Source organism: Pleurodeles waltl, chromosome 8 (assembly GCF_031143425.1).
Source record: "Pleurodeles waltl isolate 20211129_DDA chromosome 8, aPleWal1.hap1.20221129, whole genome shotgun sequence".
NCBI classification, from domain to species: Eukaryota; Metazoa; Chordata; class Amphibia; order Caudata; family Salamandridae; genus Pleurodeles; species Pleurodeles waltl.
This window is the reverse complement of record NC_090447.1, coordinates 856,884,985-856,904,551: the sequence shown is the minus strand read 5'-3', so window position 1 is coordinate 856,904,551 and position 19,567 is coordinate 856,884,985.

The window sequence follows — 19,567 nt, the reverse complement described above, 5'->3', positions numbered from 1 at the left end:
GAACAAACATGCACATACTGTTGTTCCCCCAGCTCTGGATCTGAAAGTTGAATGGTCGAAAGGGCCTAGGGGGGTCCTGTTGACCAAGTTACCCTAATAATGGAGCATATTGAGGAAGAACTAGCCCAAAAAATTGCATCCTATCGAGAATCGACTAACAGTCATTGAAGAGAAACTGAGGGAGGTTGTCCAACTATTTAAGAACAGTGATTCCTAGCCCACATCCCCCTCCCTACAGCTTCAGTGTGAGACAAATCTAAGATTAACTGGAATACAGGATGGGGCTCTTCCATGCCAAGAGGGGACCTCATTACATTTAGAAGAATATTGTAACTTTGTCCGCATTGAAGCAATTGCTGGACTGGCTGTGAGGAAGGGTTTGGTTGGACACCCTACTCAAGTACTGGAGGAATGCCATGTTGGTAATGCAGCCGCCAATAACATGGGAGAAAGTTGTGACAACCTGGTGGCTAGGGATAACAGGGCAACTATTAATCACCAGGTAGCAAGGATCTGGAAGGTGGCTGGAAATAGCGACAAACATCCCAAGGTTCTACATCTCTCTCCTGAGGCCAGACCACTTGTGGCAGTAATTGCTAATGTACCTTATCTACAGACAAACACCCCAGAAACTTACACAGTACTGAAAAACAAGGTAATAAACGAAGTAGGGTGTTTCTAATAGGAAATGGCGCTCACTAGAGTCACATCCAAATTTCACAAATAACAAGTTCTGTTCACGGTGCTCTTGGAAGGGAAGAAAACACCCCACTCCCCAAAATATCCAAAGGAAAAATCCGATCCGTAGTCACATAAATGATCAGTCCAGTCATATTTACTGTAACATATCTTCAAATTTCATCCGATCCAGCCAACACATGTTACGTCATGCGACAAATCTTCGCTTTGACTTCATCAAGGCTGTAATTAACAAAAATTGGTTCCCATAGCAGGGCTAGAAGACTAAGGGGGTCATTACAACATTGGCGGTAAAAGGCACTTACCTCCGTGCAGAAGACCGCCAATACACCGCCGCGGCGGCGGCATTCCGCCACAGCTATTATGACACACATCTTGGAATCCACCGAAACTCAGACACCCACACAACACCGCCACACCAAAGGTCAGTGATAAACTGTCGGAAACAAATCCTCCACCTCCACGCCAACAGAAACACGCCCATGCTATTATGACCCACAAATCCACGCGGCGGTCTTTCAACCGCGGTATTCCATTGGCGGTACACACCGCCGCGCTCAAAATACACACACATCTCCAAAACACCGCCACATTGGACAATTCAAAATACACACACCTGATACACATACAAACAACACTCCCACACACCAAACACAATATAAAACACACACCCCCATCACCCACAAACCCCTACGACCAAAAATTAGACACGAAGGCGACAGAGAGAGAGCACAGAATAGACAACCCCACTACACAGAGGCACACAACACCATCACCCACACAACATCCACGCACAAAACACCACACACCACTACACTCACCACACTCATCACCACATACACCACCCAACACATCACCCACACCTCCCCATGGCACGCCAAAGACACCCCCGCTTCTCCGAAGAGGAGCTCAGGGTCATGGTGGAGGAAATCGTCCGGGTAGAGCCACAGCTATTTGGCTCACAGGTACAGCACACATCAATAGCCAGGAAGATGGAGTTATGGTGCAGAATAGTGGACAGGGTGAACGCTGTGGGACAGCACCCAAGAAATAGGGAGGACATCAGGAAGAGGTGGAACGACCTACGGGGGAAGGTGCGTTCAACGGTCTCCAGGCACAATATCGCAGTACAGCGGACTGGCGGCGGACCCCCACCTCCTCCCCCACAACTAACAACATGGGAGGAGCAAGTCTTGACCATCTTGCATCCTGAGGGCCTCGCAGGAGTCGGTGGAGGATGGGACACTGGTAAGTCAAATCTTAACTATCATATCCCCCACCCTACCTGCATGCTATCACACACACCCTCCCTCACCCCCTCCCCTATCACTACAACTCCTCATTAATGTACCCATGACACAAACCACCCATCCCAACACCAAGCCCTGCATGACATAACTAAGCATGGACACCCCTCACTAAAGCATGCCCACTGCACATACCCAGAACACCCCCCCAACCATCACCACACAAACTCATACACGGGAATGCATGCACTGGGGTACACAAACACCCACCCATTGCACACCATTACACACACACATGCAATAATCATGCTCTTATGCCCCTGCAGGAACCCGAAGGACCATCACCACACCAAAGGGTCCAGACAACACCACTCCACCCCCAGAAGAGGCCCACAGTGACGAGAGCAGCTCTGCCCTACTGGATCCTGATGACCAGCCCGGACCATCGTGGGCCTCGGGACAGTCGATTCCCCTTGCACAGGCACAGCCCAACACCGACCTTCCACCCTCTGGTAACACCAGCACAGCACCCACCCAGCGGGCCCAAACCTCCCTACCCAGGACAGGTCAATCAGCGGTGTGTCCACCACTACAGGGCACCCAGGCTAACCCACCACCCCAACAACAACAGGGACCTGGGGGCAGTGGTAGTGCGCACACAGTCCAGGGGACAGAGGCACAGGAACACAGGGGAACTGGGAGGGCTGCTGTGTGACAGGGGGCGGACAGGCCAAGGGAACCCACTCTCCACGAGGCCCTCTCCTCCATCATGGGAGCATACCACCACTCCCAGGAGACGATGCCGATGGTTCTGGACAAGTTGCAGGAGACCCTGCAGGACGAACTGTATTTGGGGTTCAGGGAGGAGCTCAGGACCATCAGCTCCACCCTGGGCACCATCGTAGGGGTGCTGAAGGACATACAGCAGACCTTGAGGGACACTGTGGCACTCCAAGGGGCCCCTGACACTAGCCAGGACGATGAAATGCCCACCACCTCCGCCGGCGCTAGTGGACAGAACGCCCCGCCACAGGACCAACACACCAGCACCCCACCCCCTGCAGACGGACAACCACCACGCAAGCGGTCCCTGAGATCCAGGAACAGGACAGAGCAAGATGGCAAGACCCCCGCCAGGAAATTACACCACCCTGATTGTCCTCCCACTGTCCCACTTTGTTACCCTGTCCATACTTTAACTGCCCCAGCTCCTCTTCCTATGCCCAGATGGGCAGTGCACCTGTGAGACTAATAGACTAGACTCTGCCATGGACATTCCTCCACCATCACCCATCCTCATTTTACAACCCCCTCCCATTTCTGAGCACTTCAATAAACACCCTTGAAACACAAAACAATCTGGAGTCAGTCTGTGATTTAGTAAAAATGTATTATCAATGACAGTGTCATAATGGGTGTACCATTCTAAAGCTAACATACCTATGTCACACATCACAAGCCCTTGAAGGATGCAAGCAGTTGACACGTAGGTAGCCACAGCTGTGAAACCGCAATGGAAGGGTACAACTCAGTTACCAAATGTTGACTTAAATCGAAAAACAGGATAGAGGTAGACGTGTGAAAGTTAATGTAATGCTAAAAATGAAATTTTCTCACCTGTGTCTCACTGGAAATATTGCTGTATGACTGACTCCCTGTTGTCGTTGTCTTCTTCATCAGCTTCATCCTCATCACTGTCCACAGGCTCCACAGCTGCTACAACACTGTCATCTGGATCATCCTCCTGCAGAAAAGGCACCTGGCGTCGCAATGCCAAATTATGGAGCAGGCGATGATGATGTCGCACACCTTCTTCGGTGAGTAGAATAGGGATCCACCTGTCCTATGGAGGCACCTGAACCTGGCCTTCAGGAGGCCGAAGGTGCGTTCGATCACCCTCCTAGTCCGCCCATGGGCCTCATTGTAGCGTTCCTCTGCCCTGGTCCTGGGATTCCTCACTGGGGTCAATAGCCATGAAAGGTTGGGGTAACCAGAGTCCCCCAAAAGCCATACACGGTGCCTCTGGAGTTGACCTATCATATCAGGGATGCTGCTATTCTGCAGGATGTAGGCATCATGCACTGAGCCAGGGAACATAGCATTTACCTGCGAGATGTACTGGTCTGCCAAACATACCATCTGTACATTCATGGAATGATAACTCTTCCTGTTCCTGTACACCTGTTCACTCCTGTGGGGGGGGGGACCAGAGCTATATGGGTCCCATCAATAGCACCTATGACGTTGGGGATATGTCCAAGGGCATAGAAGTCACCTTTCACTGTAGGCAAATCCTCCACTTCAGGGAAAATGATGTATCTCCTTACGTGTTTCAGCAGGGCAGACAACACTCTGGACAACACGTTGGAAAACATAGGCTGGGACATCCCTGATGCCATGGCCACTGTTGTCTGAAAAGACCCACTTGCAAGGAAATGGAGCACTGACAGCACCTGCACGTCAGGGGGGATTCCAGTCGGATGGCGGATTGGTGACATCAGGTCTGGCTCCAACTGGGTACATAGTTCCTGGATTGTGGCATGGTCAAACCGGTAGGTTACGATGACATGTCGCTCTTCCATTGTCAACAGGTCCACCAGCGGTCGGTACACCAGAGGATTCTGCCATCTTCTCATATGTCCCAGCAGACGGTGCCTACGAAGGACAACAGCGAAGAACCAGTCATTAGTCCTCCAGGTATGTACCCACAGTCACACACAAGACTACACCACTCACATAACCCTTCCTGTATGTGTGTTGAGTGTAGGCCTAGCTATGTGTGACGCAGTATGAAATGAAGCCATGTGGGCCCCTGAAATGGCGGCTGCCTGACCTCTAAACTGGGACAATGGGATTGTGGGGTAACTGCGCTGGCGTTACACACCGTCGTGGTAGGCGGTCGTAGACCGCGGCGCAATGCTGCATTGGTTAACATTGGACCCTATGGGTCCCAGGAGCCAATGAACAGGTGCGCTGGCGGTGATGATGCGCACCGCAGCGGACGTCACCGCCGCGGACCTCACCGCCATTTTCTATCTGTTCAATCACTACATACCTGACCTTCGACAGGAGAGGACCTACACTGCAAGTGCTGCTGTGACCTCGGTCTGGAAGCGACGATGGCTGCTGCTTCTGGGGAAAGGGCCCCTGCCTTCACTGCACAGGAGTTGGAGAAACTGGTAGACGGGGTCCTCCCCCAGTACACGCTACTCTACGGTCCTCCAGACCAACAAGTTAGTACACAGGGAGCACGTTGGATGGGCTAGGCCTGGGTGGAGAGGGCTGGTTGGAAGAGGGAAGGGGGCAGAGTCCATAGAACATTAATGCATGGGAATGAATGGGCCACATGGCCAGAGTAGGGAGGGGGCCACTCACAACGACGGTGCAGTTGGTAATGACTGTTCCTCTTTCCTTGTGCATGTCATGTAGGTCTGCGCCCACCAGAAGAGGGACATTTGGCGTGCCATCGCCAAGGAGGTCCGGACCCTGGGGGCCCACCAGAGACGGGGCACCCACTGCCGTAAGAGATGGGAGGACATTCGCCGCTGCAGCAAGAAGACGGCGGAGGCTCAGCTGGGGATGGCCTCCCAACACGGGAGGGGTGCCCGTCGCACCATGACCCCCCTGATGTTCCGGATCCTGGCGGTGGCCTACCCGGAGTTGGATGGGCACTTGAGGGCATCACAGCAGACCCAAGGGGGTGAGTACAACCTCATTCTGCGAACTTTGCGTGCAGTGGAGGTGTCTGTGTGGGGGAGGTGGGCTGTGGGTGTCCCTAGGCCAGGGCGAGTTAGGTAGGCAAGGCCCCTCCGTAATGTAGCCCATGTGGCACTCTACCCCACCTCAGCAGAGTGCCAAGTCGAGGTATAGTTGCCCCTGTGGCATCCATGTGTGCCGATGTCCACCATTGCCATATAGGCCATATCCCAGAAATTGCATGTGCAGAGGGCAGGAGCATGGCGTAATGCAGGGGGCATCTGCGTTTGTCTTGTCCGCCAACGGTAGCGGTATGCCATGCACTAAAACCCTCTTTCTTCTGTCTCCCCCCATTTGTCTGCTCTCCCTGTCCTTTTGTACATCAGCATCAACAGGCGGAGGTACAGTGGCACCGGAGCACGAGGGTGTTGATCCCACATGGCCATGGAGGGCCACACCACAGACTCTGAATGCACAAGTGGGACGGAGGGCAAGGGGAGCTTCACGTCGGCCACCGGATCACCAAGCAGCGACACAGACTCGTTCGACGATGGGAGCTCCCTTGTGGTGGCGGCACCATCTGTGTCCCCCACCTCTACAGGTACAGCCGCCACCTCCCCTACCAGGACCGCCCTCCCAGCAGCCCCTCAGCGTTCACCACGTGCCCGCTAACCCAGGAGGGTGGGCATCACCTTCGCCCCAGGCACCTCAGGCCCTGCCCCAGTCATCCCTGCTGCCCTCAGTGAGGAGGCCATTGACCTCCTCAGGTCACTCACTGTTGGGCAGTCTACCATTGTGAATGCCATCCAGGGTGTAGAACGAGAGTTGCAACACAGTAATGCATTCCTGGAGGGCATTCATTCTGGTCAGGCTGTCCTTCAGCGAACCCTGCAATCTTTGGCCTCAGCACTGATGGCAGCAATTGTCCCTGTGTCTAGCCTCCCCCCTCCAACTTCCTCCACCCAGACCCAATCTCCTGTACCCCAGCCCATCCCAAGCACACCTATAGACCAGCATGCACACAAGTCAACACACCCAAGTAGCTCAAGCAAACATAGGCACCACACACACCACAAGCACTCACGCAAGCCTCACCCACATACAGACACAACAACATCCACTGCCTCCACTGTGTCCCCCTCCTCCTCTTCTCCCTCCTCCCTCCCAGTGTCGTCTACACTCTCACCTGCATGCACTACATCTACAGCCACTAGGACTCGCACCAGTACACCCAGCACCACACCCCGCTCACCTGCACTCACCACCTCCACTGCCATTTACACGTCCCCTGTGTCCTCTCCCAGTGTGTCTGTTACGCCCCCTCCCAAAGTACACAAACGCCGGCAATCACTCACCCAACATCCATCCACCTCACGACAGCCTCCAGTACCTGCACCTGCACCCAAAACACCTAAAGTGACACATCCGACAACCACCTCCTCTTCCTCCACTCCCAGACCCCCTCCAGCTACCCATCCCAGTGTTCGTCAGAAACTGTCCCTCTGTAAAGTTGACCTTTTTGCCCCACCCCACCCCCTCCAATTCATCAGTCCCGTCGTAGCGCCTCAGCCAAAAAGCCTCCAATACCAGTGGTGCCTGTTCAAGGTTTTTGGAGTGCTCCGGCCACCGGGGCAGGCAGTAGGACCCGGAGCCAAGGCACTGGCAGCCCACCCCCTGTAAAGGCAATAGAATTGGAGAGTGGACGACGGGACCGTGTTAAGACTCCAGGTGGGAAAACAACTGACATGGGTTCCAAGGGGATTGGAGAGTCAGCTGTGACTCCACCAAAGGTGGGGAAGGGCCAGAGCAAGTCTGCCCAGCCTGTTGTGAGTGTCACGGCAGAGAAGTGTGCCATCATTTTCGGCGGTCGAGACACAACTGCCAGCACCGTCGTTACTGGTCCAGAGACCACCGCCATAGTCACAGCCCAGGAGGGCCCAAGTATCGTCACTGGTCAGGAGGCCACCGCCGGAGTCAGTGCTCAGGAGGGCCCCACTATCGTCACTGGTCCAGAGACCACCGCCAGACTCACAGCCCAGGAGGGCCCCACTATCGTCACTGGTCAGGAGACCACCGCCAGAGTCACAGCCCAGGAGGGCCCAAGTATCGTCACTGGTCAGGAGACCACCGCCAGAGTCACAGCCCAGGAGGGCCCAAGTATCGTCACTGGTCAGGAGACCACCGCCGGAGTCAGTGCACAGGATGGCCCCACTATCGTCACTGGTCAGGAGACCACCGCCAGAGTCACAGCCCAGGAGGGCCACACTATCGTCACTGGTCAGGAGAACACCGCCAGAGTCACAGCCCAGGAGGGCCCAAGTATCGTCACTGGTCAGGAGACCACCGCCAGAGTCACAGCCCAGGAGGGCCCAAGTATCGTCACTGGTCAGGAGACCACCGCCACCGCCGGAGTCAGTACCCAGGAGGGCCCCACTATCGTCACTGGTCAGGAGACCACCACCACCACCGGAGTCAGTGCCCTGGAGGGCCTCGGCTGCCACAGCCCCGCTGGCCAATGATGAAACGTCATGCCACACACCAATGTCCTTATCAGAACCGCCATGGCAAAGCACCGCTGAACTGTCCTGAACTGCCATGGCAAAGCACCGCTGAACAGGGCAAAGACCGCCATGGCAAAGCACCGCTGAACAGGGCAAAGATCGCCATGGCAAAGCACCGCTGAACAGGGCAAAGACCGCCATGTCAAAGCACCGCTGAACAGGGCACAGACCGCCATGGCAAAGCACCGCTGAACTGTCCTGAACCGCCATGGCAAAGCACAGCTGAACTGTCCTGAACCGCCATGGCAAAGCACCGCTGAACAGGGCAAAGACCGCCATGTCAAAGCACCGCTGAACAGGGCAAAGACCGCCATGGCAAAGCACCACTGAACAGGGCAAAGACCGCCATGTCAAAGCACCGCTGAACAGGGCACAGACCGCTATGGCAAAGCACCGCTGAACTGTCCTGAACCGCCATGGCAAAGCACCGCTGAACAGGGCAAAGATCGCCATGGCAAAGCACCGCTGAACAGGGCAAAGACCGCCATGTCAAAGCACCGCTGAACAGGGCACAGACCGCCATGGCAAAGCACCGCTGAACTGTCCTGAACCGCCATGGCAAAGCACAGCTGAACTGTCCTGAACCGCCATGGCAAAGCACCGCTGAACAGGGCAAAGACCGCCATGTCAAAGCATCGCTGAACAGGGCAAAGACCGCCATGGCAAAGCACCACTGAACAGGGCAAAGACCGCCATGTCAAAGCACCGCTGAACAGGGCACAGACCGCTATGGCAAAGCACCGCTGAACTGTCCTGAACCGCCATGGCAAAGCACCGCTGAACTGTCCTGAACCGCCATGGCAAAGCACCGCTGAACAGGGCAAAGACCGCCATGTCAAAGCACCGCTGAACAGGGCAAAGACCACCATGGCAATGCACCGCTGAACAGGGCAAAGACCGCCATGTCAAAGCACCGCTGAACAGGGCAAAGACCGCCATGTCAAAGCACCGCTCAACAGGGCAAAGACCGCCATGTCAAAGCACCGCTGAACTGTCCTGAACCGCCATGGCAAAGCACCGCTGAACAGGGCAAAGACCGCCATGTCAAAGCACCGCTGAACAGGGCAAAGACCACCATGGCAATGCACCACTGAACAGGGCAAAGACCGCCATGTCAAAGCACCGCTGAACAGGGCAAAGACCGCCATGTCAAAGCACTGCTGAACAGGGCAAAGACTGCCATGTCAAAGCACCGCTGAACAGGACACAGACCGCCATGTCAAAGCACCGCTGAACAGGGCAAAGACCGCCATGACAAAGCACCGCTGAACAGGGCAAAGACCGCCATAGCAAAGCACTGCTGAACAGGGCAAAGACTGCCATGTCAAAGCACCGCTGAACTGTCCTGAACTGCCATGGCAAAGCACCGCTGAACAGGGCAAAGACCGCCATAGCAAAGCACCTCTGAACAGGGCAAAGACCGCCATGTCAAAGCACCGCTGAACAGGGCAAAGACCGCCATGGCAATGCACCGCTGAACAGGGCAAAGGCCGCCATGTCAAAGCACCGCTGAACAGGGCACAGACCGCCATGGCAAAGCACCGCTGAACAGGGTAAAGACCGCCATGGCAAAGCACCGCTGAACTGTCCTGAACCGCCATGGCAAAGCACCGCTGAACAGGGCAAAGACCGCCATGGCAAAGCACCGCTGAACAGGGCAAAGACCGCCATGTCAAAGCACCACTGAACAGGGCACTGACCGCCATGGCAAAGCACCGCTGAACTGTCCTGAACCGCCATGGCAAAGCACCGCTGAACAGGACAAAGACCGCCATGTCAAAGCACCGCTGAACAGGGCAAAGACCTCCATGGCAAAGCACAGCTGAACAGGGCACAGACCACCATGGCAAAGCACCGCTGAACTGTCCTGAACCGCCATGGCAAAGCACCGCTGAACAGGGCAAAGACCGCCATGTCAAAGCACCGCTGAACAGGGCAAAGACCGCCATGGCAAAGCACAGCTGAACAGGGCAAAGACCGCCATGCCAAAGCACCGCTGAACAGGGCACAGACCGCCATGGCAAAGCACCGCTGAACTGTCCTGAACCGCCCTGGCAAAGCACCGCTGAACTGTCCTGAACCGCCATGGCAATGCACCACTGAACTGTCCTGAACCGCCATGGCAAAGCACCGCTGAACTGTCCTGAACCGCCATGGCAAAGCACCGCTGAACAGGGCAAGGACCGCCATGTCAAAGCACCGCTGAACAGGGCAAAGACCACCATGGCAATGCACCGCTGAACAGGGCAAAGACCGCCATGTCAAAGCACCGCTGAACAGGGCAAAGACCGTCATGTCAAAGCACCGCTGAACAGGGCAAAGACCGCCATGTCAAAGCACCGCTGAACAGGGCACAGACCGCCATGTCAAAGCACCGCTGAACAGGGCAAAGACCGCCATGTCAAAGCACCGCTAAACTGTCCTGAACCGCCATGGCAAAGCACCGCTGAACAGGGCAAAGACCGCCATGTCAAAGCACCGCTGAACAGGGCAAAGACCGCCATGGCAAATGCACTGCTGAACAGGGCAAAGACCGCCATGTGAAAGCACTGCTGAACAGGGCAAAGACCGTCATGTCAAAGCACCGCTGAACAGGGCAAAGACCGCCATGTCAAAGCACCGCTGAACAGGGCACAGACTGCCATGTCAAAGCACCGCTGAACAGGGCAAAGACCCCCATGTCAAAGCACCGCTGAACAGGGCAAAGACCGCCATGGCAAAGCACCGCTGAACAGGGCAATGCACCGGGTAGGAATGAATGGCCCGCCACATCAGGCATCATTATCCCATGTGCAGCTGGGACAGTGACAGGACACGACCTTTCACGGGGAGACTCATCCAGTCTGGGCACCAGTCCCCCCCAGTACCAGTAGAGTACCCACTGTATAGACTTGAGAGACTGTGGCTTTGCACTCCCCAGGATGGCACAGAGGGCAAGCCACCCACTGTATAGACTTGAGAGACTGTGGCTTTGCACTCCCCAGGATGGCACAGTGGGCAAACCACCCACTGTATAGACTTGAGAGACTGTGGCTTTGCACTCCCCAGGATGGCACAGTGGGCAAACCACCCACTGTATAGACTTGAGAGACTGTGGCTTTCCACTCCCCAGGATGGCACAGTGGGCAAACCACCCACTGTATAGACTTGAGAGACTGTGGCTTTGCACTCCCCAGGATGGCACAGTGGGCAAATCACCCACTGTAGAGACTTGAGAGACTGTGGCTTTGCACTCCCCAGGAGGGCATGAATGGTGCATGGAGCCCCGTCGTGGATCTGGCTTTGCAGTCATCCGGCTGAGGTGCCCCCCCTTCCCTTCCCCCTGAGCTGCCTGTAGAATTTCTATCTGATCCCCCGGCAGTGTTCTCTCCGATTGTGGTCAGGTATCGTTTGTGGGCCTCGCCCATGTATTTTTGGACTGATGGTGCACGGACATTGTTATGTACATATCTGCACTACTTCTCGTCTTGTATATAATTATGACTGATTTTCAAATATATATCTGTATATTTTTGTATGACATGTATATTGGCACATTACATTGTTTGACCGATTTTCGCTTTGTGTATTCATTCTTCCGGGGGGATTGTGTGTTGTTACTGTGATTTTTGTGAATGCATTGGTGTGTATGTTGTAATATGCGAGGGTGGGGGTGGGGGTGTTTGGTGTGTGTCCCCCTAACTTTTGCCTCCCCCATGTCGTAGGTGCAGTACTCACCGTTGTCTGCAGCGCCTACGTAGCTGTTGGTCGTAGAAGAGCAGAAACACAAGGGCAGGGAGTATTTGGAGTTCCGGCTCCATGGATTCCTCGTTCCTCGTGGGATATGTTAAGGTGAGCGTTTTCCCATAGCAAAAGCTGTTTCCGCCGTGTTTTTAATCCACGGTGAATCCGCCCCGGAAAAGGTGGCGGATTGGCGGGTTGTAATACTGTGGGCGGTACATTGTCTTCCGCCTGTCTGTTGGCGGTGACCACCGCGCTGCTTGTCTGTACCGCCGTGGTGGCCGAAGTGTTAAAGTGGCTGTCTTTGTTGGCGGTTTCCGCCAGGGTCATTATTCCCTTTTTTTGTCCTCCGGACTGTTTGCGGTATTTCCGCTGCTTTAACACCGTCCGCCAGGGTTGTAATGACCACCTAAATGTCCATACCAGATTGGAGGGGAGGGGGGATTTATTGATGAGCACAAGATTTGCACATTCCAGGAAACATGGGCTACAGAGCCCATGTACAGACCAGGGTTCAAGAGCTACTGGGTCCCGGCAAACAGTGTTTCTTCCAGTAGACCCTTGGGGGTCTACTAATTTGGATTAGTGGCTCCCATAAGTGCCAAGTGAGAGAATTAGACATGGCTGTACTGATGTACAGGGCTTGGTTCTATTCACTTATAAAGAGCAACTGCTAATACTGGTAAACATCTACAGTAGAACCGTTGGAAGAAGCTGTGAATCTAAAGTCTTAAATGCTTTGGACAATATGTTAGCCGGCAGAAACAGTACCCATTAAATCTTGATTTCTAGGGATTTCAATGCTACATTTGAGCCTTGCTCATTGGCACCGAAGCTCTGTTGGGAAGGGGACAGCTTATGGGGCATCCCGCAATTACAGAAGATTAAAGGACATTGGCCCTCATTGTGACATTGGCGGTAAATCCTGCTTACTGCCAAGGTGATGGCTGCCAACGTACCGCCATGGTGGTGAATATCCGTTCCCCATATTATAACACACACACCAATCCGACAGAATATTGCCACATACACAAATCTGCCAGCCGAAAGGTCAGTGCTAAAGTGTCAGTACCAATACCCATACCGTTACGCCAACAGAACAACGCCAACCACATCATGGCCCATGAATGACCACAGTGGACATTCAATGGCTGTAAACCATTGGCAGTACACACCAGCGCCCTCAAAATGGACACCAAAATATTAAACTACACAACATTGGCAAATACCAAATACACACACCTGACACTGATACACACACCACACCCACCCATAGCACTATAAAGCACACACCCACATTAGCCACAACCCTTCATGAATCAAAATTATTTACACCAGACTGACACCAAGACCACTTCGACAGCTAGACCCCCACACCACATACACCCATACATCCCTCATGCACCCCACTACGCACACCCAACCTCAGTACTCAACACCCACACACTTACACACACAACACAACACCCATGTCCCCACAAAGGTACCCCCGTTTCACAGATGAGGGACATGGTGGAGGAATTAGTCAGGGTAGAGCCACAGCTGTTTGGAGGACAGGCACAGCAAATATCCATTGCCAGGAAGATGGAGCTGTCGTAGTTTGGACTCTTTCTCTGAGCAAGACTGCTGGTCTCAGGATGACAGTACTTTCGTTTGTAGGTGACTAAGTCTCTTCCTACAACTAGTTGTAACTGTTGTCCAAACCTTACCGGCTCACTAGCAGTACCTCACCAGAAACACAATAGTAAAAGGTGATTTGTAGCAGTCGCTTACGCATGGACTCAAAGTAAGATATCTCAGGGTTGTCGTGGTTAAACGGAAATGACCCTTTTCTCACAGATGTATTATGTCTCATACAAACAAAGTCAATAACACAGATGCAGTGAAGTTATAATAGTTTTTATTTAACATAACTGCCATTTGCGATAAGTTGCAGGAACTGCAATGATTAGGATAATGAATATACCAAGCAACAGTATTGTGTAGAAGAGAGTCATGGTTATAAAGACCCCCACCATTTTTGCAATATATGAAAGAAATATATATATATGTACGAGATGGAATATGCCCTAATTCCCTCATGAGAATATGCCTAACCTCCTACCTAAAGGAGAGCTGGGTTTGCTAAACCTAATCTGCCAAAACCATGTCCATGAGAGGAGCCCCCAACCCTCGTTACCTTGGAATGAGGTCTCTATCTCAGAATCCGTAGGGACACGAAGACTGGGTCAGCGTCAAGACGACTGCAGCATCGGTATCAGCGATGGTGGCGATGCCCTCTGGTCGGAATCCCTCTGATTATCTGTCTGAAGTGTGATGTATTTATACAGATCTACAAGGTCCCCTGACGTAGGTGTATTTCAAAACAATAGATAGCAGGCATGCTTGGGACGGCAATTAATATCAACAATCCCTCGAAAGTATAGAGAGGGAAAATCCCTAAGTGTGAACACCTACTGTTTGTTTGTCTTTTGTGCTTGATCTTGACGCCTTGGCGCAGTGACACTGATAATAAAACTCATAACAAGTGGCCTAACTATAAACAAGGCCGCCATCTTAAAGGAAATAAATAATTAAATGGACTAAGACAGAGCAAGCTAAGTAGGTTAAAAGTCACTAGATGACGGGGGCACGAGATTACAAGCCTACAGCTAAGCTAACTCCTGTTATCCCGTTAAAACAAACTAGGATTCACTACACCCTCCCCATTGCCGTAACAGGTATGATGAAGGTACAGGAACCCAAACGCTAAAAAAGCTACCTCTGAACTAAAAAAAAAAAAAAAAAAAGCTAATAAATGATGCTGATAATAAAAACAACCGCTGTGTGTTAAAAATCTAAATATATATACAGAGACGTTAATCTCAACCATGACAAGTACAGCAAACGTTTAGCATAATTGCATATTTTGGAATCTGGAAATGGCAGGCAAATTCGTCAAATTATGTGTTATACTCAGGATCTTGAAGAATGTCATCGAAGTCATCAGTCAATGATCTCAGAAATGAGTCAACATCATCTGAAGTGAAATCCATTGTTGGACGGACAAACGGATCCACAGAGCAGAAGTGAGCTACATTTACCGGTGCATCGATACTCGCTGCAGTGTCCTCATCCATGTTAGATCGTATAACGGAAGGCTCATAGGTGGCCTCGCGGAGCAACCTCAGTCTCAAGGGGCATGACCGTGAATGAACCCTCATCGGGGACATCAGCAATTCGCGGTCCACAGGAGATGTCGGTGCAACAGCAAGACAGACCATAGGCAGATGTTCAAAGAGACACCATATGCAGCGGAAGACCGGTTGTACACACCAGAGTAGAGTCCGGAATGACAACGACCAGTCAAACTCTAGTTCCACCAGCAAAGGTGTACCGAAGATCCGAACCATGCGTTCACGGCACAGTGGGGTCGGCGGGAGCGGCTCCATTGCTCTGTGTCGCTGGAAAGAAACAACCACCGCGAATCAGAAGAAATAGCATATCTTCTCACGAACCAGATCCCCAACGTTAGGAATCCAGCCAGTCGAAGTTTTCGCCAATTCCCTTATTCCTAAGGTGGCAGCACTTGCAGATGATTTATCATCACAAAATTGTTGAAGCTCCTGTAAAACAGTGAGACGTTCTTTTATGTCAAATGGTGTTTCTGCTGCCACCATACCAGGGGCATCAAGATCAGGGACATACATAGGTATCCCAAAGAGAACCTCATATGGAGACTTTCCCCCCAAGGACCGTCTTGGCAGATTATTCAGTGCTCTCTGGACCCCATATAGGTGATGTAACCAACTGCCGCCTGAACCTAATACTCGAGCTGTTAAGGACTGCTTTAGATCATGATTCCGCCTCTCCACGATCGAATTTCCCTCGGGATGGTATAGTGAGGAGTAATGGAGTTCAACACCCATCGTTCTCATGGTGTCCCTGAAAGCTTTAGAGGCAAATGCAGGGCCCTGGTCCGAATGGAATGCTGCAACCCCATATGTACCGATAAAGATCAGCAAATCTTTTATAACAGTCCGGGCGTCAGCCGACTGCTGTGGCCATACCCACAGGAATCTAGAACAGGAATCCACAGCCACTAAAATGTATTTGTATGCACCATCAGGCTGTAAGGGACCACAATGGTACAGGTGCAGACATTGGAGTGGCTTGTCTGACACTAAGAGGGATGTCTGTGGAGGGCGTTTGATATTTGAGCCCTTAATCTGCTGACAAATGTCACAGCAAAGGACATACTGTTTAGTCCGTCTGCATAGACCAGGCCACCAGTATCGTTGTTGTAGAATTGTTATAATGGCCTGTATACCAGCATGTGCAGAAGCGACACCCTCGTGTGCGGCTGTAATCAGCTCTAATCTCTGGTCTTCATTGGGGATTAGTCGATCACCTACCCCAGGAATCGTTGCATAAGCAACATTCTGTGCACTGATATGGTAAGTACAGTTCGTAGGGTATCCTTTCGGAAGGGTCTTGCCTGCAGCCGAAGCTTTAACGGCAATCAGTATTTCATTATCCAACCTCGTCCGAGAACGAGTCACTGCAGCCACAGAAGCCATAGCTACTGATGCTTTGGCTGCTTCATCAGCCAATGTATTGCCGGCAACGTGTATTCCCACACGTTGGTGTCCTAATGTATGAACTACATGGTAGCTTATCCTTAAGATCAGCCACCCTTCCCCACAACATTTTGTGTTTAATGGTGTTCCCTTTAGAATATCTAAACCTGTTCAGTTTCCAATGATTGAGATAATCATTGTATGACTGGACGCAGTAATATGAATCACAGACGATCAAAGTCCGCGTTCCTGGCTCAGTATGTTCGAGCGCTAGAAGAAGAGCCTTAAGCTTGGCCAACTGGGCTGTGCAGTCCCCTAAGGTCTGCGTGTAGGTATTGTGAGGATGGAAAACTCCATCTTCCATTATCCCACACACGGCTGCGCAAGCCGCTGAGTATTGATGTTTAGTACCTACAGCCAGTTGTGCCGACCCATCAGTATAAATGATGGTATTATAACTGTCTATTGGCAAGACATGTAGAGGAGCGGGGTACTCCTGTTCATACTGGAGAAACTCTTGTGTCTGAAGTCTTGCGTCAAACACATAATCAACATCAGTGGCGGTCAGAGACGTTGCCCATTGAATCCAGCGTGGATGTAATGCCTTAGCGTTCAGAACGCTCGCTTTAGTGACAGCCTCTAAGGCCGGCACCGGGGAGACAACAATAATGCGTTTCCCCTGGGCAAGTGGCCTCTCTTTTATGACGGCTATTTGAACTGCTGTCAGAATCTTTTCTGTAGGTGCAAAACGTTTCTCAGCATTGGAGTACAAGTGTGATTTGTATGCTATCGGCACTGTGTCACCCTCATTAAAGGTGACATAGGTAAACCCAAGGGCACCAACAATTATTCTGATGACCAAATTTTTTTATTGTCACGTGTGTATAAGTGTCTAGCTTCTAGCATGTCCCGTTGTATGTCCCTAAGGATGTGTGTGTGTTCAATTGTCCATCGTCTGCCAGAAAAGTTGGGCTGAATTAAGTCATAAAGTGGTTTGATGCGTTCTGCATAATCTGGAATGTATGTTCTGCCAAAATTAAAGAAACCCAGTAATGACTGTAATTTCTTAAGTGTGTTCGGAGGCTGTAGCTGAGCACACTTTTCAAGGAAGTGCGGGGTCAGGCTCTTCCTCTCGTTTGATAGCTCATATCCCAGGAACTATACACTAAGAAAGGCTATCTTGCTTTTCTTAAAATTAAATTTATAACCGAGGTCTGCAAATCCCAAAATGATCCGATCGACCCTCGCAAGATGAATGTCGAGGGCGTCGTCAGTGAGATAGATATCATCCACATAGGACAATGCATCGGAATCAAGCTCGTGCAAAATTGATGTTACACGGGCTGAAAACAGTCCTGGGCTATTTTTATAGCCTTGGGGTAAACGACAAAAGCGTTCTGAGAGCCAAATGAAAATGCACTTAGGTTCCTACTTTCATGTGCTAAATTCTGGCAGAAAAACCCATTAGATATATCCAATGTAGTTTTATATTTTTTACGCACTATATTGTTTATCACTGCTGTGCTGTGTGAATTTTGTATAGCATATGTGCGTGTATGACTATTTAAGGGTCTATAATCAACCACTATTCTATACGAAGGATCCAGTTTTGCAACGGGAAATAATGGAATATTCATCGCCGATGTACAGGGCTCAATCACTCCCTGGTACTCAAGTTGTGACAGTATCTCCGTCACCGGAGCTTTTGCTTCATGCTTAACAGGGTATTGTGGCTGCGGGTGGGGTGTAGACCTAACGGGAATAACATGACAAGGAGAGTCCTTGTCCCACCCCACATGATTACGGTATAGTGCAGGTGCCTGCGCTAAAGCCCATTCAGCAGCATAGGCTTTTTTGTCTGCCTCTGGAACAAGATCGGAGAAAGAAGGCAAAATGACATCTTCCCCTTGAGGGAGCTTACAGACGTGTTCAGGGGGCCAGTCTCTCTCAGCCAATAGGATATCACTAGTAAGTTCATCCCAAAATATCACACTAATAATGCGTTCCACGTCTCCCTCTATCTGAATTGTTAAATCATAAACCTGATCGGGTGGGAGAACGCGGCCATCCGCTGTCTCAACCGCGATGTAATCGCTAGTTGCTGTCGCATCCAGATGATCTTTCAGACTCTGGCGACATATCGTGACCTCTGTTGCGCTGTCCAACAGGGTCACGGCCCACTTCTTGTTCCTCAACAGTGTTCTCAATACTATTGGCATTTTTAACTGTCAGTGCTGCCACTTTCTTCTTTTTAAATTGTGGCTTTTGCTGAGGACTCTTTTCTTCTTTTTTAATGGTAGACTGTGGCGAGTCTTTTTTTTCTTTCACTTATTCCTGACGTCGATCTTGACGGCCCCCTCTCTCGCTACGTTTATCCGGTGCGTCCTGAAAGGAACGAGAAGGACGTGAATCAGTATATCTGTCTGGAGTTCTAATGTTATCCCTATTTCTGAGATTAAACCTCCTTTCGGAGTACTCCGGATGTGGGGAATCAGCTCTTTTATTTCTCCTGTCTTTGAAATCTTTTTGTTTGTCCCAGCGCTTTTTAGAGCCCTCTTGTGCCTGCTTTGTACCTTCCTTATGGGTGGTACTCGGTAATTCAAATTTTTTAGGTTTGGCTCCCAAACTATCCCGTCCTATACTAGTACAGGTATCGGAAATTATTTTCGGCAGCTGTCTCTCTTGTTCCATATTTGGAGTTTCCCAGAGACGCTGGCGTATTGCCAGTGCCACCGCTTCCCCTTTAATATTACTTAGTATTATCGAAGAGACGGCGTCAAAGTTACGCATCAATTTCATCCCTAGATCCAGGGCCGGTGCAGCCCCATGCTCATTTTTTATTTGTTTTAACACTTCCAGTAAATTGGCAAGTGTAGGGGTACCATGTGTGGTAGTATAAACGGCTGAAAAGACTGTACCCCATGTGGCACATTCATCCACGAGGGAACCATCCCAAACGGCAAGCATATAGTGAGCAGTCTATGTTTTTCCTGTGGCCCCGTATGGGGTAACACAGCTTCCAGCTGATTTGTTTTCTGGCCAATCCAGAACGGGATTTTTTCCCGTTCCGTGGGCACTTTACCCA